We start from the raw sequence: 27,471 nt of genomic DNA on the forward strand, positions 1-27,471 counted from the left end.
AAGAGATAGATCCCTTAGTATTCTACAACAGTACAATGATGGCAATGTTTATTTTGACAAATATGAGTGGTATCAGTTTCTTTGAATGGTTGTAGCAGAAAAGGATAACTAAAATGTGATCCTATGGATATAGAACAAAAAGACAAACTGAGAACAAACTTCAATTAGATACTTAAAAAATTCACCAAATCCTCTCAAGGTTAAAGAGAAAACTGAGCCAAGGAGAAGCTACAGTCAAAAGCTACAAAGATATCATCTTTGGTAGAGAGATTTTTATGCTTCATAGGCTATCCCTATAATTACACCTTCACTGGTTTTTAAGGGAAAGTAATCTATTTTGTATTTCTAAATGTGACCTCACAAGCAGAGATTCTCATAAATCAGCTGTAGAACACTGAAGGGAGAGTGGAACTTCTGTGGACCTCAGCTTCCATGCCTATGAAATAGAAAGAGGATTCAACTAGAAAACATGGAAACTCTTTTATAACATGATCATATGATTCAATGGTATGCTTGTATGTTGTGGTAAGACAGTCGACAGCACGGCAGAGCCAATGCTATGATATCAACATCCAGGTTAAAATCCTGACTCTTTATCTTACCAGTTGTGTAAATTTGGGTAAATTACTTAACTTCTATTCACTAAGCCAGAGTTTCTTCATTTATGAATGGAAATAATACCACCTTTGTAGCAGGTTGTTGGGAGGAATAGGGACAATACAGAGAGAGTACCTAACACTATGGTTGGTACATAATAGGCATTCAGTATAGGGGGTTGTGGTGGTGGTGGTGATGATGATGATGATGATGGTAGTGTTGGATATTTTGTAGGAAAAAGAGAGTAGAAAAAAGTTATAAAAGGAGTTGAATATCTTTTATTTGTAATACTGTAGTGCAGTATGATGTACCTCTTCAGTATCTCTACGGCACTTTTCAGTTTGTTTTTTGTTGCAGATCTGGTGATATCAATCCTATTTTTCAATAAGAATTTAAAGCGATGATCTGAAATAATTAGGTCATGCTCCAGTCTTCCATTACAAACAAATTCAAAGTGTGTCATGACGAGGTGTCATGGAACAAAAAGCTCACCAACCTTTAGAGCTGCCATAATAACAGAATGCCTGGGCCTGGGCTTGAGTTTTGTGTAAAGATTTTAAGTGCCAAGTCATCTATTTCTCATTCTGTGCTTCATTCTCTAGCGGACTGTAGCAAATACATAAATTAGAAGAGTTTCAAATCCTGATTTCAAACTTGAAAGAAGAAAACCTCCTTGCAATGTAATTTTTAAATTAATATGTCTGTAATTTATTCCATTATTCTAAACTAGTATTTGTGTATTGGAGCTTTAAAGTAAACAGAAAAGCCATAATTGTATTAGCTATGACAGGAAATACCTGGCTTTAGAGATACGGGTATATTTTCTGAGGTATATGTACAGGTAATTAGTTCTAACTCAGAGCAATGTTCCCGTAAATGAGGAACAAATATTAGCAAATTCATTAATTAGTCATGCTTACACTTGTGTCATTTGGAATAATGTGTTTGTTTGAACTAAGGTCTCCTATTTATTAGAGTCATTAATGATTGTCTACAAGAGATGGTGTTCTAACATTTCACCAATTTCTGAGAAATGCAGAGGTTTTACATTCTTAGTAGGGAACTTGTCTCATAATTTTTATAGAATGAAAACCAAACATAGTATGAAACTCCCCATGCCTGTTTCAACCCCTTTCCTCTCTCTCACTCATCACACTGTGATCATTCTGCCTTTAAAAAAATTCTCATGACACTTACATCATTGTATTAAAATACCTGTTTACATACTGCCTTCCTCAGTGTATCTCATAGACATTATGATTCATTGTTGAGTGACTTTGAAAACTCATTATATATAAAAGAATTAAAAAAAATTATTTTAACAAATAAAACTACTTTGGCTCTTTAATATATGTGCGATTGTTGTTTTACATTTATTCATAAGGCACCTGTTATTTTGTATTATATATCTAAGCATGTATAAACACAAGGACTGAGATTGGAAATGAGAATATTTCTAAAAACCAATAAAAAAATCTAAAAACATTATAGTTTTAAGAACACAAAAATAAAAATATATACTCATGTTCATGATATGTTGTCTAAATGATAATGTCTTGTATATTTGACATTGCAAGTTATTGATTCCAAATACATTATTTTTTTAATATGCACTATAAAATATCATCAACAAAATGAAAGGAAATCATATAAAATAATAATTAGTCACTGAACTATTTTTATTTTCAATATGTTGTGCAACTATTTTTAAAGCATTTTGATCTCCTACTTCAGAAACAAGTTATACTAAGACTATTTCTAAATTTTCATCATGAACTAGGGCAGCATTTTCTAAAGAGTATCCCAGAAAATACCAGTCTCTCCAAATGTTCTTTTTTCAAAAATGAGTTCATGATATGGAGATGAAAAATAAGCATATGAAAAGACGTTCAACATCATATGTCATTAGGGAATTGCAAATTACAACAATGATATACCACTACACATTCATTAGAAGGGATAACATCCCCAAACTCACAATTCCAATTGCTGGCAAATATGCAGAGCAACAGGAATTCTCATTCATACTGGTAGGAATGCAAAAATGGCACAGCTACTTTGGAAAATCATTTGTCAATTTCATATAAAAATACAGACTTACCAGGCAATCCAGCAGACACACTACTACACTGCATTGGAATTGTATGACTCCATAAAAACCTACATGTTGACATTTATAATGACTTTCTTTAGGGGCGCCTGGGTGGCTCAGTCGGTTAAGCGTCCAACTTCGGCTCAGATCATGATCTCACGGTTCATGAGTTTGAGCCCCACATCTGGCTCTGTGCTGACAGCTCAGAGCCTGGAGCCTGCTTCAGATTCTGTATCTCCCTCTCTCTCTCTGCCTCTCCCCTCACTCATGCTCTGTCTCTGTCTCTGAAAAATAAATAAACATTAAAAAAAATATAATGACTTTCTTTATAATCACTAAAAACTGGAAGCAGCCAAGATGTCCTTCAATAGGTGAATAAACTGTGGTACACCTGCACAGTGGAACGGTGTTCAACAATAAAGTCATGAGCTCTCAAGCTTTGAAAAGACATAGATAAGTCTTAAATATATGTTCCTATGTGAAGAAGAAATCTTAAAAACCTACAAACTATGTGATGCTACTATAACATTCTAGAAAAGGCAGGAGAGAGAGAGAGAGAGAGAGAGAGAGAGAGAGAGAGGGAAATAAAACAGATCAATGACTGCCAGGGCTCAGGAAAGAAAAGGAACAGAGGATTGAATAAGTGAAGCACAGAGGATGTTTTAGGTCAGCGGAACTATTCTGCAGGATACTCGAATAATGAACACAAGATGTTCAGCATTTGTCCAAGCCCTCAGAACTTCACAGCATAGAGTAAAACTAAGGTTTATACATTTTTTACAAAGTCATTTAGGAGGTTGCGGATCTCAAGATGGAACACAGAATGTAACAAAAGAATCTAAATATATTGCAAATATACGAAATAATCCCATTTAAAGGGAGTAGGGGCTGTCCTAAGTAACACTGGAAAAAAGTGAAGTCTGTAGGACTAAAGATAGGAGGAACTGTATTTAAGCAATGTAGTTGAGTTAAAAAATTGTTCACCACAGTGCTATAAGTTAATTCTGATACTGCTGCACTTGCATACCAGAGCTCAGTAACTGAGTAAATGGATGGCACACAGGGAGCCAGGTTTATCACTGTTCATTCAAGTGGAAGTTTATGGACATTTACAGAGGCCAAAATTGTATATGTGGTAATGGATCAGGGTTAGAGACATCAGTATGAATGCATTTGTTTAGCTTAATATAGATACAAATGATTACATACGTAATATAGTGTGTGTGTGTGTGTGTGTGTGCGTGTGTGTGTGTGTGTATCTGTCAACTGAGTAACCTAGAAGCAACTACACCACAGCCACAGCGAGCACACATAACACTTAGATCTAATGCTAATCCTAATGCTCAATAGCATTCTCCAATAAAGGAAATCAGTCTCCTTGAAGAGATGGCTCACTTGAGGACCTGAAAAGGAAATATAATATAGGAGCCAGTGGTATTGGGTAGAAACAAAGTAAGAAGATGCAGGGGAAAAAAATATACACAGTGATGGTTATCAAAGGGATATAGGAGCCAACTGAAAGAGCTCTCAATGGCCGAAAGCCGGAACCATATGAGTAACAAAACAAATCAGGCAATACTGAACTATAACTTAAAATATAAAACAAATATTCATGTTTCCGTTTTCACATGAATAAATATTTGGGGGGAAGAAAAGCACAATCTCCTGTGCGCAAGAAGACCAGATAATTTATGTAATTCACCCTTGAGGATGTGGAACATAACTCCTCAACCTTTAAATGTGGGCTGTGCTTAATGATCTCCCAAAAAGAACAGTATGCGAAGGGAGCAAAAGAAGAATAACATAGTAAAGAAACCTCAATACATCACGCTGAAGAATCAGCATTATCATGACAGTGACAAGTCACAGCGATACTTAAGTACCCTTGATGTGTGATGAGAAGAGCACTTTGCTCTGGTCTTCTGCCCCCCAACCCAAAGACCCATTCTAATCGTAAGAAAAGTGTCACACAAATCCCAGGGTAGGGAGTAAATAAATACCTGACTAGTAGTCTTCAAAATTACCCAGATCATGCAAAATAAGTTTCAGAAAAATGAGGAAAACCAAGAGAAGTTCACCGAGACATGATAATTAAATGTAATATAGTATCCTGGCTGATAGAATGGATATGATATTTAGGTGAAAACTGAAGAAATATGAATACTGGGCACAGGGATATGGGAACCTTTGTAGTATGTTTAAAATAGTTTTATAAATCTAAAGCTTTTCTAAAATTTAGTAAGTTTAGTAAAGTTTTACTAAAGTTTACTAAAAAGTTTACTAAAGTTTAGTAAAAGCTTTTAAAGCTTTTTTAAAGCTTTTCCTGAAATTTAGTAAGTTTAGTAAAGTTTTACTAAAGTTTACTAAAGTTTAGTAAAAATATAATAAAAGCAAAACAAACAAAAAACTGTCAAATGTTAAAGTGTGAGAAACACAGTATATTACAACCACCTCTTAGAGAATAAAATGCACATTGAAAGCGCTAGAAATTTCTATGGTATAGATGACTTTTTAATATTAAATCCAACTCTATTTCCTTATTATTAACTTTTAAATTTCTGTGAATCCAATATTCCAAGGTACACATTTTATGGAATGATCAGTTAAGGCCCTCACTAGGCCCAGAACTGGGATCTGAATACATGAAATACTAGTGTATGTACCCTTCCTCCTTCACTCTAAATACCAAACGCAATAAATATTTTATTTTATTTGGGGCTAGAAACATTTTGAGTAGAGAATACCTGATAATTTATCAATGCGTAGGCCTCAGTAATACACAAGAGTGCTTAGTAAACTTCAGCTGGGTGGTGACAGTGAGGGCAAAAAACAGAAATCACATTGCAAAGTGAAGTGGGTCGTTTGTAGTCTCTATGCCCAAGAGGGAAATGATTATCAAACTCGGAGTCAGACATACATGACGAGTCAGAGTAAGCAATGAGACTGAGGGCTGGAGGGTGTAGATCAGGTTCCAGTTACAGGGCAGTTTTCTGTAAACTCTCGGGAGGAAAGTAATGGGTAAAATCTAAAAGAGTGGTCCCTGACATAGCTCAGGGCCCCAAAGACACAGCTAGAAGGTCCTACAAAAGGCTGCAGACAAGGGTGTTTCCTTTATCTACCTTTGAGAAGAAAGATGAGCCGCAGTGCTCTGGGGACAAGGGAAGGCAATGGGTCAGGGTGCGGAAGCCGAGTGCATATGGTGGTATGAAGAGTGGCTGAGGTGAGGTGGCAAGCTGTGGCCTCTGGAGAAGCAGCAGGGTGAAGAGCATGCTGAGGTGAACACTGAGAAGTGGCCAATACAGAACACAGAATGTGGTCCTACAAAACTGAGGAGCAGCGAGTGCGGACCCGTAGTGAAGCAGAACGGTCATGTGACCGGTGGCCCAAGAGGAACATAAAACAGACAAGTCGCCGCACTTGGGAATTCCCAGAAATAGCCTAAATGAAGGAAACCCATGAGAGTGGGCCAGAGGGGTGTTGTTTATGCATGTGTGTATAGGGGCAGTAGGTATCCAGCTAGTAAAATCCAGATCTAGATGTCTATGAGCCAAGATTGTGAGGCCTGGGGACATCGGTTTTACAATGAAAAACCGATTTCCAAATAGTTCTCACCTATATCTTGAGGAATTGTTTTCTTTTACACTCACCTTTTTAGAAAAGAGTGTTCTGAAAAAGTATGTCTTTAAGTACTAGTGGTATGAATTTGTAAGGTGATAAGTCATAAAAATTGACTTGGTAAGCACTATGAAGAACACATCATCTCAAATATGTCACCAACAGCTCGCTGATGCTTGAAATTTACTCAGTGGGAAAATGCTCTTTTATTGCACAATTAGCAAGAAAAACTCATATGCGAATCCCCTGGGTATAGATAAGCTAAATATTCATATCCAACTAAATTCATACGATGTGTAAAATGTTTGATAGACGTTTTCTGGGATCAAGTCAGGCTGGAAGGTGAAATCCATTATTAATTTCCAAAAGATCAGCTTAACAAAGCAAGAACTTTTTTTCTGGGCTCCACCAACTGCTAAGAACCAAGAAGAACTAAGCCACCTACTGCACTCATCCGTGGTGTCATTCTTGTGAGTTGGATTCCAATTGTTTTCTCTACTTTTCTATCATTATGTGTTCAATAGCTCTGAGATTACATGAGATAATGCTAGACTGCATGGACCACATACGTAACTTATAACAAAATCACGTATCTTACCTCGACTGTCGAAATAGTCACTTAAATTTTCTATTTTAGATAGTCTAAGCATAATTACAGTGTGAAATGCTACAGTGAAGAGAAATAATCTCACTTGAGTGATATAACAGGCTCAGACACTGTATTCCTCATTCAATTTAACCTTTACCACAAAAAGTTTGAGGAAATTGCTATTATCCCAATACAGAAATGAGGAAATTGAGGCCCAGGTAAGTTTGCATTTGTAGCAAACCTAGTCTCTGGCTACCAGAGCCAAGTATGACTGTGTGTGTATGTAATAACAGTACCTGTGATTATCATTATATATGTATATTTGCCTCACATATGTGTGTAGTCACTTCATATAAATAATATATATACCCAATATACATGTATATATACTATAGATATAGATATATAGATATATACCCAAAGACATACATTAGATCAGGTTCATAAATCAGAATTTTTAATGAATGTTTATAATATAGTTACACCTAAAATTACATTCAATAGACCTGATATAATTTGTAATGTGTAAAAGTACTCTTTTATTTGATCTAGAGTGTTTGTGTCATCTAATATGTTAACAACTTTAAATTATCTAATTAAATCATATTATTAACCACTTATCAGTACACAAAATAATAAAGGCAATTTCTTTTTTATTGTGTGGGCATTCTAGTGGAAATTTGTTTACATTTTGCAATATTTGGATAGGCAATAATGTCTCCTTGTGAATTATGAGTCTATGTTTTAAATGAGAACATTATTTTAATTATAGAAACTCAAACGGAATATAAAGGCTAGCAGTGTAATTTTATTTTAATGATCTCAATTTAAAGAAATACAGCTATCATCTTCTTAATGTTAGTAAGATTTCAATCACTGTGCTTCTCAATACAGAAGCATTCAAATCTAAAATGCCTGCTTCTTTCCCTGTCGAAGAAAGAAAATTACTGGTAAGAGAGACCAAACCAAACAACTCGCAGGGAGAATAAGCACCTTCGGTTTCATTTGGCCAACCTTGAAATTTAGCCTTATACATGGTCACAAAATCAAGCATCTACACAGTTTCAGTGAGAGGCTAACCCTCTGTCCCCACTAGTATAAGGTCCTGTCCCAGGTGTCACAGTGCCTAAAATTACACCATTAGAGATGCATTCCTTTGAAAAAAGAAAAATCATCTCTTTTATAAATGACAGATGTTGGGTTGTCTGGGTGGCTCAGTCAGATGAACACCCACCTTTTGATTTTGGCTCAGGTCATGATCTCAGAGTCATGGGATCAAGCCCCACATTGGGCTCAGCACTGAGTGTGAAGCCTGCTTAACTAAGATTCTCTCTCTCCCTCTGCCCTTCTCCCCAGCTTATGCAATCAATCAATCAATGACAGATGCTCCCGAAACGTATGTATTTCCTGAACATATGTATTTCCTGGACATTGTCACTAGCATTTTGACAAAAAAATAATGTATTATTTTTTTCTCATAGACCAGGGACTTGGATCAATATGAAGTTGCCTAGAGTCCAGACAGAAAAATTTAAAATGAAACGAAAGAGATGCTATACATTAGATAAGATTCTTTTCATTGCACATGACAAACATAAAAATAGAAGTAATTTAAGCAAAAATGAAATGAATTATAAGGCAATGTAGTATCTCACAGACCATCAGAACAACAGTACAGCTAAGCCTTGGGAAGAAATCAAACAAGTGATTAAATGACAACACTAATCTGCCATCTTCCCCCCTCTGCTATGCTCTAGTAATGTGCTTTTATTATTCTCTTTCTGAAGACCTGTCATGGGGTTCACGTGGCAGAAAAGTCAACAGCAGAGAACACCTAGTGTTACATCTGACACAAACAGCTTACACAGCTTCAGCAACCAGAAAGACTGCCCGACGCTGCCTTTATCTCAAGGCCTAATTCTGTTAGAGAAGAACTATGGTTTCCTCTTGAATGTGGAGTCCAGGTTCGGTCAGCTAGTTGCACATGTACTTAGTTCCAGTGCAAAAGTAATATATTCTTCCAGTAATGAAGATTTCAGAATCTCAGAAAATTAAAGCTAGTAGGTTTATGGAAGATCCTCTAATCCAATCTCAGCACTAAAAAGAAATGAGCATAAAAAAGACATAAAAATATATGGAGGAATCTTAATGCATATTACTAAGTGGAAAAGCCAATCTTAAAAGGCTGCACATTGTATGATTCCAACTATATTATATTATGAAAAAGGCGAAACTATGAAGACAGTAAAATTAGTGGTTGCCAAGGGTTTGGAGAAGGGAATGGTGAATATGTAGACACAGAGGATTTTTACAGCAGTGATAATGTTCTGTATGATACTATAATGATGAAAACAGGTCATTATATATTTGCCCCCAGAGAATAAGCAACACCTGAAGTGAATCACAATGTAAACTAGAGACTAAATGAGCAATTATGATATGCTGATGGTGGTTCATCAATTGTACCAAATGCATCACTCTGGTGGGGGATGTTGATAATGGGGGAAGTTATACATGTGTGGGTGCAGGGGATGTATGGGAACTCTGTGCCCTACACATAATGTTTCTGTGAACCTAAAACTGCTCTAAAAAATACAATCTTAAAATAGATACAGATATAGATGATATAGATATATTTCATTCCTACCAAGAATTATCCTTATACTTCACAACACTGACTACAATTACTATTTCTATTTTTGTCAAGTAAACATGACATTTCATTGTGAATTTGTATTTATTCAAATAGAAGTGGAAAATCCCTTATTATGGGGCAGGGTCCCTACAACCTCAGTTTCAATGACCTGGTAGAATGACACACAAGAACTCAGGAAAGCTGTTATACTCATGATTATGGCTTATCACAGAGAAAGCATACAGATTAAAATCAGCAAAGGTAAAAGGTACACAGAGCAGAGTCCAGGAAAGACCCAGCACAAGCTTCCAGTGGTCCTCCCCTAGTGGAGTTATATGGACAGCACTTAATTCTGCTACCAATGATGTGTAACACCTACAGAGTATTGCCAGCCAGGAAAGTTCATCTGAGCTTTCATCTCCAGTGTTTTTATTTAGGGGCAGGGGGTTGGCCATGTAGGTATGGAGCACTGACTTTTCTGACGTTAGTTACTCCAGCTCTAGCTCCTCAAGAAGCCAAACTGATACAAAGTGACCTAAGGACTTCTCATAAATCACAGTTAGCATAAACTATCTGAAGTGGCCCAAGAACCCCAGAATTATAAATACATTCTTATCAAATATGATATTCCAAAGTTTAGAGAATATCTGTCAGGAGCTGACCGTGGACCAGTGCTTTCTTTGGAAGGTACAAGGTTTGTAGAATCTTGACTTACTGAGTCCACTCTTCACCAAACAGGCCATCCCCTTTGGTCCTTGGCCTGCACAGATGGAAAACTTTTACATAGTTGAATATCAACACTGAGACACCCAGAATTCACTGAGATCCTTCATATCTAGTATTTTTGTGCAAATTATCAGCATTAACTAGCAAGTTAACACTAAATGTAGACAAAAACAAATATTTAACGTATCTCAATTAGAAGTTATAGTTGGGAGGAAACGGAACCTAAAATTTCTAGTCTTAAACCTACGCTCTTTTGCCTGCCTGAAAGCTGCCTATATTAATGAGATTTGGACATTTTTATCCTCCAAAAATGGCCCTCCAGCTGGCATGGATCCATAGCTTTGATCTCCCAGCACAAAACTGTGCCAGATGCACAGCCAAGGCAGCTGTGGGTGCTGGCAGCTGTGCAGTGGGAAGCTTGTAGAAAGTCAAGTCCAACAGGGACTTTGCTCTGCCCAGCGTGCACCTGGGTTACCCTACACCCCGAGGAAATACCAGTGCCCAGACTCATTACAGTCACTCCGTAGCAGGAAAATCAAATTAGTGACACTTTCCATAAGGGCTCCCAGACTGGACAGGCCCAGATTGTTCTCTGTGCAAGAGTAGCCCAACGAAAGGAAAAGATGGATTGAATTCTCACCTGTACCCTACTTGCTAAACCTTCAGTGTTGGCACATGAGACAACTATCTGGTAGAAGGGCCACCTTTTTGTAATCCTCACAAAGGTACCATGTGGACTAATGATGACCCCTAGTAGAGAAATGCATCCTCTTAGTATCTTCAAGTTGGCCAGATAAGAGGAAGACAGTCTCTTTCTTCATAGCATGCTTGTTGAAGAGATGACAGGTGGGCAATAAACTTTTGATGTTAGAGTAAACTAACATTGAATTTGTGCTAAAAGCAGTAACAGAATTCTAAGATTTTTCCTGAAATTTTCCATTCTGTGCAATACTACTCTGGAGTTTCTGCTAATACTCTAATGCCCATGGGTCCATTAATCTCATAAAGAGTGAAAAAGTTGGCTGAATTGTGATGAAACATCACACTTAATGGCAAATTAACAAAACTCTTGATTTACCTTAGAGCAATCATCTTGCATGGCAAACGTTTGTAATCTATTTCAATATACAGAAAATTCTGATGAAGTCCTGTCAATGTGGGTTGAAGTACTAGTGATGTCCAAATGTAGCAACATCTTTGTGCATTCTTTTTGCTGTTTTTCAAAGTTGTAATTATACTGACATTGGAACAAAATGTCTACAAATATGATACAACTTCATGATTGTGCTGATCTTTGTCCATGCACATTAATTTTATTTTTGCCTGTTAATGGACTCTTTTCACCAGGGCCATCTTTTGCATTTCATTTTGTTTGCTTCCAGGAAAATCCAGCTGTTTCAAAAACCCTTATCCCTCCAGAAATATTTTTCAAAGTACATTTATAGGTATTTTGTCTTGGTAATTTTGTGATATATGATTTTAAAATAGACAACATAAAGCATTTTCTGCACTCTTATGTTTTGAATAATTTCAAGCGTACAGACTTTTTTTAATATTTAAAATTGAATTTGCCTGTGTTCTCATTGAATAATTACCATGAAAAAAATGTATAACTGTCTAACACACTTTTAATAATTTATAACCTACTGAAAAATACTTGAAGTGTTTTAAAATGTTGAGATAATGCCAAACGGAATAATTAAGATAAATACGCAGGCGAATATAATGCTAAAACTGTGCCAAGGACAGTGCTTAGTGTTTTCCATTGCTTTTCTCCTTTAATGCACTGAGCATTAGTTTCCCCATTTTATAAAATGGAAACTAGGGCTTTAGGAGTATAAGCGATGCTCTCAGGATCATGTGACCAGAATATTCCAGAAGAAGGCCCCCACATAGGTATCTGTAGTTCTAATCCTTGCTCCCTGAAACACCACATTACGCCACCTCAGAAAAAAATCTAAAAAGGGGTTTCTAATTTCTTTACATACAATATAGCACTTTTCTTTTAGAATCATTGGAGATTTTCATTTTTAAAAAAATTTTTATTTTTGAGAGAGAGAGAGCATGTGTGCGTGCAAACCAGAGAGGGGAAGAGAGAGAGGGAGACACAAAATCCGAAGCAGGCTCCAGGCTCTGAGCTATCAGCACAGAGCCAATGCAGAGTTCAAACCCACAAACTGTGAGAGCATGACCTGAGCCGAAGTTTGGCACCTAACCTACTGAGCCATCTAGGAGCCCCTGGAAATTTTTAAATACATCTATTTACCTGAGTAATATAAAGTGAAAATTCGCATTTCTCAAGTCATCTACAACAGAATGATCTGAGTGTGGTATTTAAAATGCAGGCACTGGGGCGCCTGGGTGGCTCAGTCGGTTAAGCAGCTGACTTCAGCTCAGGTCATGATCTCGCGGTCCGTGAGTTCGAGCCCCGCGTCGGGCTCTGTGCTGACAGCTCAGAGCCTGGAGCCTGTTTCAGATTCTGTGTTTCCCTCTCTCTGACCCTCCCCCATTCATGCTCTGTCTCTCTCTGTCTCAAAAATAAATAAATGTGGGGCGCCTGGGTGGCGCAGTCGGTTAAGCGTCCGACTTCAGCCAGGTCACGATCTCGCGGTCCGTGAGTTCGAGCCCCACGTCAGGCTCTGGGCTGATGGCTCAGAGCCTGGAGCCTGTTTCTGATTCTGTGTCTCCCTCTCTCTCTGCCCCTCCCCCGTTCATGCTCTGTCTCTCTCTGTCCCAAAAATAAATAAACGTTGAAAAAAAAATATTTAAAAAATAAATAAATAAATAAATAAATAAATAAATGTTAAAAAAACAAAAAAAGTGCAGGCACTGAGGTTCTGCTCCAGAGGTACTAAATCTATTTCTCTATTTCTTGGGATGGGGTGGGAGAGGGAGGAGGAGGGGAGGAGTATAGGTACATCTAAAAATGTTTCTCCACATGACTCCTACGAGTGCCAAATTTTGAGATACCTGTAAATGGCTGTCGAACAGCCTGAAATGCTATCGCCGTGTGTCTTTTACACAACATACAATAAGTCCCGTGTACTATGACACTTCCAGTTTTGTCAGGTTCTATATCTCAATGTTGATATATTCCAATCCCTTATCAGACTTGATCATGTTATCAACATTTTGGCTTTAATGTTATGATTTGTGTGCTTCTTGCTCTTATGAGAGCAAGGTCTATTTCTCTTTTTCCTTTCCTCTTTTTATTCTTCCTTTCTCCCTCTTTTCTCCTCTTTAATGTTTGTGCACAAACAGGCCAGCTGAAATTCCTCCTCCAGTATACTTATGCTGATCTCTGAAATGTTCATTTATTTCTTTTCTCTTTTCCTCATAAATGAGTGCAGTGAGCGCCAGTCACAAATGATTTTTTCTCATTTAGCTACTGATTAGTCTAGAATGGATTTTATATCATGGAGCCATAATCATCATTATTATTGTGATTATTGGCCCTACTTAAAAAATAAGTAAACACTAATAATTCATACAGTTACTAACACAACCATGTTTCATCATTGCCATTAGCATTAGTATTAATAACTAAGTATCACAGGGTAAAGTAAGAGACAATAATTTTTAACTACTTATTTTCACACACACACACCCCCCACGAAACTGACATTCGCAGTGTTCTAACTGGAACATTTTACAGAATCCAGATCAGATTTCTGTTGCATCCCTGAGTATGCACACACAAAAAAAAGCCACTGAGAACCCAGCCTCAGCACTTTCCCTCCATGAGAATAAACCTCATGCCCCACCTGCTACTTTAATACCGGTGGGAGAGCACAATCTAATCAGACTCAGGCAGCTTCAGCCGAGTTATCCAAGCTGAGGGCATAACATTAAATCATAATTCAGCGAAGGCATATCTGTGGGGGGCAGAGATAACACAGTCCATTTACTTTGCTTTGTGATGATCCAACTTGATATGATGATAGAATTTGAATCTAGGAAAATGAAAAGGCAGTGTGTCCTTTCCCCTGGTCTCTCAAATATCAGCTTCTTTATGTAATCCATTGATAAATGTTAGGTCACTTCAAACTCTGATTTAATTTTTCAAGTCTTTATAGTGCGGTATTTATATCTGCTGAAATAATGTGCACAGATATTAAATAATAGTGCAGATTCCAGGTGTGTGGAGATAACTCAAGTAGTCATTCTGTTTTAGGGTAAGCATGCTCAGAAAATGACACCTTAAGGTCAATTAAACTTGGTGAAGTTAATGACAATGTAATTATAGAATCACAAACTCACAAACTCCAAAAGAAAAATGTGTTATTAGTTACTTCTGACTCTTTACACTTGATTTCTTTCCTTGATACATTCCCATCTATTTGCTCTACCCTGTGACCAAGAGTACCCTCACACTCAGAATAATGCTCTTATTTGTCACTTTGGACTTTTAATTTTGTAACTACATAGGGCATTAATGCATAAAAGTCTTTCCTTCTGTAGAGATCTCACTCCTGTCCAGGAAGAAACATCCTGGATAAAAATCCAGAACAAGAACTTAGTGTACTGGGGTTGAATTCACGATTATGGTTTCCACACCAGCTATCCCTGGGATTTAGGAATTTAATTCTTTGAATCTGTCTCTCCTACCTAAAATCTTCCTTCCCTTACCATGGCTCCCTTAACACCCTCTCTGTACGTGATAGCTGCCCCCATCTGTCAACCCCAGGGAATTGTATATCTCAGATCATCTCAACTATGATCTGGCATCATTTACCTTCCTGTGCCATCATCTATTCTAACTATAGTCCTTCTTCTCTTAAACAGATCTCATGTCTTTTTGTTTCATGTAGCTAGTAGCTTTTATGAAGCCTAAAGCTCATTTTAATCAGCAAAGAAACTGTGACCAGGTGGAATATATGCTGAGTACTCTAAAACAGGAAGGCCTATGATTCCTGTCGTTCAGTATAAAACTAACACATGTGAAACACACACACACACACACACACACACACACTCTCTCTCTCTCTGAACCAAAAAAAAAAAAAAAGACATTAGAGATCTCTGTTTTTGTAGTAATGGAGATCAGAGAATTGACTGGCTGACAAAGTATCAAGACCTTTCAATAATTTAAAAAAAAACAGTGAGATCCTGGTAAAGAAGCAATAAAGATCTAGGTCATGTATGATAGTTATGTGCTTGTTAAAACTCCAGTATAACCATGGACATCAGTTTAATTTTATGACAAGTGAAGAGTTACCAAAGAATTCTCTTCACCTAGCCACAAAGTAAATCAAAGAACTTTTTCACAAAAAGTATACACAGCTTCATTAGTCTTTGCATTTTTTGTTTCTATTTTTGTGTGTGATTAATGGATCCCACTTTGTTTTGTAAGTGCCACAAGAGGCTTCAACTTTTCAATTGGAAAGTAGAATAACTCTCTAGGCACAGGATCCTTTGCCCTAAAATTTATCTTTAAATACTCTAGACACCAACTCAACTCAGTGTATAAAAGCAAATTCACAGAACTGTTTGCTCTTGGTTTCTAAAGAGCTCAGATCAAAGTTTTCTCCTCCCACTGGTAAATCATGTGTTGTCAAGCCAAATAAATCAACGATAGCAGGTTCTGTCTCTTTGCCTGTGAAAAAGGAATGATGGTCATTTGTTTTAATTTTATAGCAAAGCATAATATCTGTACATAATCAGGGACTCAGCAAATGGCTTTAGAAACTGGATACATCATTAGTTAAGACGTCTCTACAAATCCCTGGCTTGATTATAAGTTGAATATTAGAAAAGATTTTTTTTAATTTTAAATGACCATGCTTTATTTTTCTTCATCCTGAGTAAGTTTCTAAAGAGATTTGAGAACCACTGCTATAATATTTGACAAGAAATTGCATTATGGCCATGCTACGGTTATGGTACGGTGGTTTTTAATTTACAGACATCATATAAATTAAACAGTAATGTCTTTACTCCTTTAAAGAATTCCAAAGGGACTGCACAGATATGAATATAAGGATATTATCACAATTGTGGCTATTGTTGTCAAGAGTTTAAAACTATGTTTTGGTTTTTCCTTTACCTCCGCAAATTAGAGAAACCCCATGTACAGTGCTCAAGAGTGCAGATGCTGGAGACAGATGGCTATGCTCAAACCTTGGCCCTGCTACATGTTTGTGTGGGACAATGTGCCATTCATTAACATCTCCATTTCTCCATTTTTTATTTGTACCATGGATAATAATGGTACCTTTCTCAAAAGATTGATGGAATGACTCAATGTTACTAATAAAGTATACAAACCATGCCTGGAATATTGCCACAAACATGTTAGTTATGTAAATTCAATATTACTATTAAATTTGCAGTCAATATTTGTTTCAGCTAACCATTTTAAAAAATATTTTTCACATGCTACCTTCTTTTCTCTGATCTTCAATTTGGGATAATTTTCCTTAAGATCTTCAGACAGAATACATTAGGGGTAAACTCTGTTTTTGTTGGCTAAAAATTTCATTCACCTTCCTTCCTTATATGCATTGAGAGATATGGTTTATATTCTCTGAAAACACAAGTGATAATATTTTTAGGTCTCAGAGCTTCCATTTTTACTGTTAAAATATTTGTCAACCTAGGGGTACCTGGGTAGCTTATTTGGTTAAGCGGCCGATTCTTGGTTTCCGCTCAGGTCATGATCTCGTGGCTTCGTGAGTTCGAGCCCACGTCGGGCAGCTTTGCGCTGACAGTGTGAAGCCTGCTTGGGATCCTCTCTTTCTCCCCCTCTCTCTGCCCCTCCCCTACCTATCTCTGTCTCTTTCAAAATAAATAAAAAATAAACTTAAAAAAAATTGTCAATCTAGTTGCTCTTCTTTGGAGATCGTTTTCTTTGTCTCTCACATACATACATTCTTTTTCTTTTGTGGGTTCTCTTGTTTTTGTTTTTTGGTATTTTGAAGTTTCAATACCATATATCTAGGTGCAGATTAAGTTTCTTTACTCTGTTTCAAATCCATTGGGTTCCAAGTTCTGGGAATGGATGACTTTTTTTTAATTCTGGAAAATCGACAGCCGTTATCTCTTAAAGTCCTAAATCTTTCCAAGTTGAAGTTTGGTATATCCTCCCTTAATTTCATATTTTTTTTCTTTTTCCATAGTTCTATGCATTACTCAGAATAATTGGAATTATTGTTTAATAATTATTTGATATTTTTAAATAATTTAAATGTTCTTTATATGTAATATTCCAGATCACTATGTTTCTGTTACACTGCATATAATCTGGTACTTAATCTTTCAATTTTAGCTTCAAATGTTAATTATTATGTCTTTATTCCCAGAACTTCTATTCAATTATTTCTTAAATCTACTTCATCATCACTTATGGTCTTTTGTTTCTTCATTACAATTCAAGCTTCCTTTTACATTTGTTCACACAATGTCTGTGCTATATCCTTAAATTACCTTAAATCCTGTGGCAAATAATTCCAAAATTTGAATCCCTTTTTTTAAGCTTTTATTTATTCATTTTGAGAGAGAGAGAAAACTGGAGGGGCAGAGAGAGAGAAAGAGAGAGAGAATGCCAAGCAAGCTCTGCACTGTCAGTGCAGAGCCTGATGCAGGGCTCGAACCCACAAACCATGAGATCATGATCTGAGCCAAAATCAAGAGTCAAAATCAGAGACTTAACAAACTAAGCCACCCAAGCACCCCTGAATCCATTTTTAATTGTTTCTTCTGGTTTTTATTTTTTTTCCCTTAGATATAGTCTGCATTTTTTGACTATTGGTCCTTGGATCTTTGGCTATGAAAGTTATAGAAGACCTACTTTAAAGGTGCATTTCCCTAGAAAAGCCTTTTGTTTGCTTTTGCAGATCTAGAGGTACTTTCAACCCTCTTTATTCACTTCCACAGCGAATAAATTCTTCACTTAAATTTATTTCTATTTTCTTAAATTTTTAATGCTTATTTATTTTTGAGAGAGAGAGTAAGAGGCAGAGAGAGAGGGAGACACAGAATCCAAAGTAAGCTGTCAGCACAGAGTCTGATGCAGGGCTCAAACTCACAAACAGTGAGATCATCAACCTGAGCCAAAGCTGGATGCTTAACCAACTGAGCCACCCAGGTGCCCCTAAATTTATTTTTAAAAATAAATTCTCTCAAAGATATTTTAAAACATTATAGATGGTATGAATTCAGAAAAGAAACCTCTAGGTGGGCCACAATGTGGTTTTAAATTATCATGGGTGATATATATTACCTATTCAGCACCTTCTGCCTTATAGCAAAATATAAATGATGAAGGCCACAGCTTTATGCAGGGTTTTATATTATACTTCCCCTTGGGGAGGTCCTAGGCTTTATAACCTATTCTCCACGCAGTAATCAAAGTGGATATCAGGAACAGAAGTGGATCTCCAAGTATAATCTCAGAAAAATAATCTCAGAAAACAGAAGAAAACTTCAGGACAGAAGCAGGCTTTGAAATTCAACTTTCCTCATTTTCATCCACTTTATATACTTCCCCATCCAGTGGGTCTCTGAATATTCCTCACTACCATACTAGTTCTTTTTTGTTTTAGTCAATATTTATTTATTTTCGTTAGCAGAATCACTAAGGATATCTAGTCAGCCATACTGAAAATGATGTTAGCTAATATTTCTTTACAAGGGAAATGTGTCTTGAAACTCTTCTTTATCCTCAGGATTTCCGGGTGACAACTGTTTCTGTCATACTTCAGAATACAGTCCTGAAAGCTAAAAGTGCTGCTTGATTCTGGAGTATCCATTTAAACTGAGACAGCCAAGAAGGTCTCTGAAGAAGAGACCTTTATTTCTGTGAAGGTCTTTATTTCTGTGAAGGCATGTATAGGCTATTCTCCCCGCTATTTTTGTCCATATTTCTACCTCCTGTTCCCCATAAAATAAAAATCATAAAACTAAATCATAAAATTAAAATGTAACAGAAAGAATTCAATGAAGCATAAGTTACCACCATGGACTGAGGTTAAAAAAAAAAAAAAGGCTAGAGGCTGTCAGGATAAATGCAAATAAGTAAAACTTTAGTATTGTCTGGGAAGGCAGTTGGTGGTGATTTCACACACAAAAATATCAAATTTAAGAAACCTTCCCAGGCTGCCTCAGAGAGCCATAGACTCTAAATTAGGTGTTAAAAAAGAAGCCCTGATGCCTAAGAAAACCTCAATCAGTACATGTTAGTTCAATCTGATTTGGGGCATAACTGAAAAGCAGATGGGGCCCTGTTCATGGCCCAGAACTCATCCTGTTTCCATTTGATTCCGTTTGATGAGAGGATATGCTTTGGATGTTGAAAACTACCTGTTAGGAATTATTTTTCAACTTACTTGATAACTGGTCAGACTGAGCCTATATGAGATCTATCCCACACTAAGCTCCACAGTATAAAATGACACCCTGAGAAAAAGAATGACATTTTCCTTTCCTCACCAGTTTGATGCCTACCATCCATCACAAACATTCAAAACTCACCTCATTCAAGTAAGTCTTTATCTGATCTATTTTTAAACCTGTATCACTTCTAGATAAATGAAGCGTTAACTATTTTTTAATCATACCTTCTCAGAAAACCTCTACACATCTGTGTCTTATCCTAGTTGGTTTTAATTTCTCAGAAGGTAGAGAAAAAAATATTTTAAATGTCTTGTCTATTAATTTATGATGCCTGGTATTGTACATACATTCAATACCCATTCAATAAACACAGCTGGCCAACAGTATAAATGTGAATCAAATCCACGTTGTTTTCTTTATCTCAATATCCAAATATCTATTAGAACACGTTGAAAAGTAACATGAATGTAGATAATTAAGATTTGAAATTGCATTACTCAAAATACATTGTAGTTTTCAAATAAATCCTTAAACACTGACATTCTAATTAAAGTGAAAAAGAGTTAAACCTCAAAGCTTAAAAAAGTTTAATTTATTAAAAATGTATTAATAATCACTTTATGTAGTTATTTTCTTTTAACAGTTCTTTCCTACTAATGAAAATGATTTCATTAACCAATTTAAATTGCATTTAACATAAGCAGTCCAAAATGTGTTTAAACCAATGTTACTGCCATTCATAGTGATAAAAATAATAATCAGAAATATTACTAAGATTTATGATTTTATATGTAGGGAATTATGTGGTCTTGGATCAAAGGATATGAGGGATGGAGGGGTTGATAAGACTTGAGAGGTAGCCAATTGATGGAGGCACATCTATTCAAGCAGTGAGTGAGTGTTAAAGTGTTTCAGCCACTCTGACTGGCATGAATGTCGATCAACTGATGAATGCATAAAGAAATTGTGGCTTATATACACAATGGAATACTATGTGGCAATGAGAAAGAATGAAATACGGCCTTTTGTAGCAATGTGGATGGAACCGGAGAGTGTTATGCTAAGTGAAATAAGTCATACAGAGAAAGACAGATACCATATGTTTTCATTCTTATGTGGACCCTGAGAAACTTAACAGAAGACCATGGGGGAGGGGAAGGAAAAAAAAAAACAGAGAGGGAGGGAGGCAAACCATAAGAGACTCTTAAAAACTGAGAATAAACTGAGGGTTGATGGGGGGTGGGAGGGAGGGGAGGGTGAGTGATGGGCATTGAGGAGGCCATGTGTTGAGATGAGCACTGGGTGTTACATGGAAACCAATTTGACAATAAATTTCATATTAAAAAAATAATAAAACTGAAAAAAAAAGAAAAAAAAGAAAGTGTTTCAGCAGCTTATTTTCGCTGAGGACCTACTACATGTTAGGAATTCACTAGGGTAAATGTGCAAAAGACATTGGCCTAAAAGTTAAGAAGAGAAACTTTTTAAAGATTAATGTGGGAACCATTTGAAGAATGCTTTAAAAGGAATTGTAGGGTTGACATCAGATAAAAGTAACTGGACTATTATAATCGTTTCACTTTAAAAGATAAAGTAAGTAAACAGCAGACAGAATTGGCAAGAGCCTCAGATTTGAGAAGCATTCCAAAACTAGAATGGACAGGTCTTACTGACTGATCAAAGATAGGTGAAGAACAAGGATTTCTTCATGCTCAGGACAGAGATTATCACAAATGACATATGTTCTTCAGCCTACCAAAAAGGGAGTGATATAAATGCCTGCAAAACATAAGAAGGATAGATTTGTGAGGGATTGAAATCGACTCACAGTTTTCTACCTCTACTTTTTGTTAATACAATCCTATTTCTTAAGTATAACCTAACACACAAAATAGATGGTAGAATATTTAATAGTATGTGTCTTATATGCCTTCAAATTTGTTTAAAATAAACTCAAAGATTTAAAAATTTTGATTAAAATAAATTGCCAAATTGGGGACTATGGTAAGAACCGCTATGTAACATCAACTGTGACATTAAATTTATTTTGTATTTAAATCCAAGTTAGTTAACATAATAGTGTAGTAATGTTTTCAGTAGAATATAGTAATTCATCACTTACATACAATACGCAGTGTTCATCCTAATAAGAGTTAATTTCTATATTTTGTTTTGTTTTGTTTTTATAATACCAGAAAAAATTAATTCACCAAGATAAAGAATTTTATATGGTAACAGTATTGCTAAAATCTCACTTTGCATCAGTTCAACTTTGCAGTGATAATAGGATAATCTTTATTATGAATTCTAAAGAAAAATAAATTTATTAGAAGGATTTAATGTGGCTTTGGTCTTGATGTGCTCAAATTAGATATATAGTATATTTGTGTCGTACTTATAGTATTTTTAAAGGAGGTAAATACTATCATGTTAATTTGATCGATTTGATGTGGAATTCCTGAAGAACTTATGTAGAAATCAGTGATTCTGTGGGATGAGACTTAAAACAGAAATTAAGTCTCTTGCTTGTCAGAGATATAAAGAGGGGTTCATTCCCTGTATCTCTCTATGCAACCCATCATTATTTGGCCAACAAGCCTGTGAGCAGTGGCTTCACAAGGCATAAGCACAAAAAGCAAACAAAAATCATTTTAGTGGTCCCTACATTTTATGCAAAGTATTTAAGCTATAGTTTATTTTTTTAATTATTTTATTTAGTTTTTGGGATAGCACAAGTAGGGGAGGGATAGAGAGAGGGGTAGACAGAGGATCTGAAGTGGGATCTGCACTGAGAGCAGTGAGTCTGATGTGGGGCTCAAACTCACAGACCACAAGATCATGACCTGAGCCGAAGTCAGATGCTGAACTGGCTGAGCCACCCAGGGGCCCCTAAGTTATAGTTTCTATTATAACAGTAAATTTTTAAGAATAAGGCAGATAATATTTATTTTAAAAAATGTGGGCACTTTTTTTTAAGGGCACAAGGAGGTAGAGAAATGTTTAATTAATAAAAATGCCACTCTGTCAATTCCAGCTTCTGATAATAGCAAAATAGCCTATATTGTGCTACCTGGCCTGCCATAAATAGTTGTAACAACTATTTCAAAGCCCTGGAGAGTTACTAAAAGCTTGCAGAAAATGAAGGGATTTAACCCTTGAAAGATGGAAAATATAGTGGACGAGATCCACATTTATACAGATTTTTCCCCTAGTGATATATCCCAGCTAGTTGTGAAAAACATAGTGGAAGAAGGCAGCCAAAACCTACTGAATTAAGAAATCATACCCTATAGCTGAGGCTGTCAGAACAGAACGAAATGGAGAAGAGAGTCCCATAAGAAGGGAGTCACCACAGAGGAGAGAGCCCATGAACATTAAGAGAATAACAAAAATATTACAACCTGGACCACTTTGATATATATTTTGATCCCTTAATGGTTAATATTTTCATTGTTAACCCTATTAGGGGAGGCAGAATTCTAAGATGGCCTCTCCAATTCCCAATCTCTGATGTACCCACCCTCTCTATGATGGATTTTGTTCCCATGATTAGTCTGTTGTACATGTACAACTGAATTTAGTCACATGACCTCTTTAAATCTGAGTCTAGAGGTCAGAGATGAAGTCAGAGACTCAAAGTGTGAAAGGGATTTAATGCAAGAGAAAAGTTCAATATTGTTGGCTTTGAAATGGAGTCACATGGAAAGGAATGCAGGTGGCCTCCAGGAGCTGAAAGGAACTCCGGATGACAGCCATAAGGAACAGAATTATCACAAGCCCATGAGCTTGGCAAAAGACCCTAAGCTACTGATGAGAATACATCTGGCTGATATCTCAATTTTAGCTTTATGAAACACTTAAGCTGACAACTAGCCATATCACGACAAAACTTATGACCTACAGAACTGAAAAAAAAATGAGTCTATCATTTGAAGCCACTAAAATTGTTGTAATGTGTTGTACAACAATAGAAAACTAAAATACTCCTATTCAATAAAGAAGAAGTCAAGATAAAACTGTCAAAATCAAAGATCCATAATGAATTCATGGAACCAGTATTGATGGGCCACCACTCTACTAGATCAAACTGTTATGACCCATTTGTTTACTCAAGTGAAGCCCTTGAGACAGTGTGGAGAGGAGAAAATTTGACTTTTAAACATCAAGTACAGGAATTAAATATATTCTGTTCATAAATGGGAGTGGAGAATTTATAAAACCCAGCATAAAGTCTAGGTTGTCATTAAAGCTATTTATTTTAAATTTTAGATTTTGCTAAGAGGAATAATATAATTATGACGTAAAAATTTGGAAAATAAAGGGAAAAGGAAAAAACACATGGGAGCTAAATAGTATTAACTCAACAGTAGTCTGTGACAGAATGTTGGTCATTTCCATCAGAGATTTTTTTTCTATCATATGATTTATATATTGGGGTGTCTGGGTGGCTTAGTTCGTCAAGTGTCCAACTCTTGGTTTCAGCTCAGGTCATGATCTCATGGTTTGTGAGATTGAGCCCCGCATTGGGCTCTATACTGAGTGTGTGAAGCCTGCTTGGGATTCTCTCTCTCTCCCTCTCTCACTGCCCCTGCTCACTCTCGCTCGCTCTCCCTCTCTCTCTCTCTCTCAAAAATAAATAAGTGAACATTTAAAAAAAATAAAAAATAAGACATATATTGTATCCACAAGACCTTATAGGCATTTATAATGAAGAATCATTACACGCACCACCCCCAATACCTACACACACACACTAACACCTACAAAATTAGAAATCCTTTTTGATTTTTAATATAATGACTGTTTCATGTTACTTCACTAGCTTCAAAATAATTGTGTTAATGGCTACATATTTTATTGATTGTAATAATAATATGTTACTTAAACATATTTATATTGATGAGTCTTAGCTTTTTCTAACATTAACATTATTAATAATGTCAATTTATATTACCCTACAAAATATTATTTTTCCATTTTGGGGTCAATTTCCTTAAAACAGACACCAGGAAATGAAATACTATGTCAAAATATCTAAACACTTGTTTTTCAAAAGGGATTCACAAGTAATAATTTGTATTATCATTTCTACGAGAACAGTGGGCATTAATTTTTTTAAGCTATGAGGAAATGATTGGGAAATAATAACTAACAAATATAGCACTCTGGAAATTCTAGCTACTAGAAATGGCAGAAGAGCCCCTCTCAGACTGTCTCACCAATAATAATCCCACACTTCAAAAAAGGGTGCTGGGAAAAGGACTGTTTACACCACTGGAGAGTTACCAAAAGAAGGCAGAAACTAATAGGAATGTGACTCTTTAAAAAAAGGGAACTGTAGGAGGTGAGATCAACATTTTAAATACATTTTTTCCCCGAGAATATTTCCTAGAACCATGTGAGCAAAACACCATGAACTTGTTGGCTTGAGAAGTCAGAGCCTGGAACCGACAACTACCAGAGCAGCTAGAAATTAAGGGAACAAATCCCAGTAAGACAAACAGAGAAAAGTGCACCACGGGCATATAAACTCACCTCAAATTCTAACACTGAGATGTACATTTTGTTGGGCAATTTTCCAAGGAGCCCTGAAGGAAAACAAGAGCTTAGAAAGGCTAACAGAGCTTAGGAGGAATTTCCAGAGCTGACCACTGCCAAGGGAGACAAGGTTTATACTGGTTCTTGCCAATTACATGAAAACCCAGAAAGATTAATACCACATCCCAAAACTATGGGATATACCCTAGGACAATACTAACAAAGCTTAACACTAATCATCCACAAGATCAAGGTGATGATTTCATACATTAATTTTCTGTTACAATAAAACTCAACATGTTTCAGAGGAAAGTAACAAAACCCAAAATCTTAAGATGCTCAGTATACAATGAAATAATTGCTACACATGCAAAACAAGTAGAAAATGGCACAGTCACAATAAAGAAATCAATAAATAGAAATAGATTCAGAGATACACAAATGTTGGGCATGGCAAATGAGAATTTCAAAATAAGTATGAAAAAATATGTTTTTAAAACTCCATAGAGGAAAATTTATACGAGAAAAAAGACTAGAAATTTCAGGAGAGTTATGGTAACTATTAGGTAGTAATAATCCTAGAACTGAAAACATTAATTCCTAGAATCAAAATTCATTAGGTGTAACTGAGAGTATATTGGATAAAATAAAACAAAGTATCAGCAAATTTGAATGTTAGTTGATAGATATCCAAACAGAAGTAAAATGAGAAAAAAAAAATGGAAAACAATAAGGAGATCCCAAATGGCCTGTAAGATTGTCAAGCAGTCTGATTTCCAGAGTCCTAGAAATAAGGAAATAAGGAAATAAGAGCAAGGAAGAGGCAGAAAAAAGATGATAATTAGTGAAAGTTTTTCCAAACTGTAAACAAATGGCATTGACAGATCCATCTTGAAAGCAAGATAAAAACAGAAAACCATGTGTAGAAAAAGAGCAAACCTAAATTGTTAAAATGTAAATACAGCAAGTATTAAAAGTAATCAGAGGAAAGAAAAAAAAACATACATAAAAACAACCCTAAAAAGAACTGAAAAATACAAAACAGCTTTTACGTACAAAAAAAAAAAAAAAGAAAGAAAGAAAAAAGAAAGAAACGAAAAAGAAAAAAAAAGAAACTAAAAATCTAAAGTTCTATATCTACAGAAACTATCTTTTCTCAAAATTAAAGGAATCATGGAACAATTTTCTAATCAATGAAAACCAGAGAATACATGCTGCCCAGAGAAAATTGCTAAATGGTATTGTTTAGGCTTAAATGAAAAAGATCATCTCACAGAAAGCAGGTATAAAGGAGGAAAGTTACCATGGAAACATCAAGTGTAAAAAAGCTGATATGACTATATTAGAATCAGGAAGGTAGTGTTTAAGATAAACTGTATTACCAGATTAAAAATCATCCCATACTGACAGAAAGGGCAGTACATCAAGATCTAACAATTCTACATTTTTACATACCTGATAGAGTCTCTGGGGAGCCTGGGTGGCTCAGTTAGTTGAGCAACCAACTGACTTGATTTTGGCTCAGGTCATGATCTCCTGGTTGGTAAGACTGACTGAGAGCGCTAACAGTGCAGAGCCTTCTTGGGATTCTCTCTCTGCCCCTCCCTTGTTTGTGTGAGAGCATACACTCTCTCAAAATAAATAAACTTTTTAAAAAAGTAGAGTCTCAGAATGTATGAAACAAAAATAAAGGGAAAAACAGAAAATATGCAATCATATTTGAAAATTTTAGCACTTCATTCTCAGTAATTGATAGAACAAGTACCTTTAACTCAGCAACTATTTAGATTTGAATAACACTACAAACCAATTGTAACTATAAAATACTCCATCAAGTAACTACAGACCACAACATTCTTTTCAAGTTCATGGATTTTTCACAAAGATAGACCACATGCTGGGGCATAAAATAATAAAATTCATGACTGAAATAGCATATTTTAGGGGTGCTTGCCTGGCTCTTGACTTTGGCTCAGGTCATGATCTCATGGTTCATGAGTTCAAGCCCTGCATTAGGCATCATGCTGATAGTACAGAACCTGCTTGAGACTCTCTCTTTCTCTCTCTCTCTCCCCTCTATCCCTTCCCTTCCCCATTTGTGCTCTCTTTCTCTCTCAAAATAAATAGATAGGCTAAAAAAAAAAAGCATATTTTATAACTACAAAACTCTTACATTAGAAATAAAAAGAAAAATATAAAGCCCAAATATTTAAATACTTGTTATATAAGTAAAAATATACTTTAAAAAATAATATTCATAAGTCAAAGAGGAAATCACAAGGGGAATTTTAAAAATAATTTAAATGAAATGATAATGAAAACAAAATAGAGCAAAATTTGTGAGAT

This window comes from Lynx rufus, unplaced genomic scaffold, assembly GCF_022079265.1.
Source record: "Lynx rufus isolate CCGP_SWC_20201006 ecotype Redwood Valley unplaced genomic scaffold, mLynRuf1.p SCAF_5, whole genome shotgun sequence".
In the NCBI taxonomy this organism is placed as follows: Eukaryota; Metazoa; Chordata; class Mammalia; order Carnivora; family Felidae; genus Lynx; species Lynx rufus.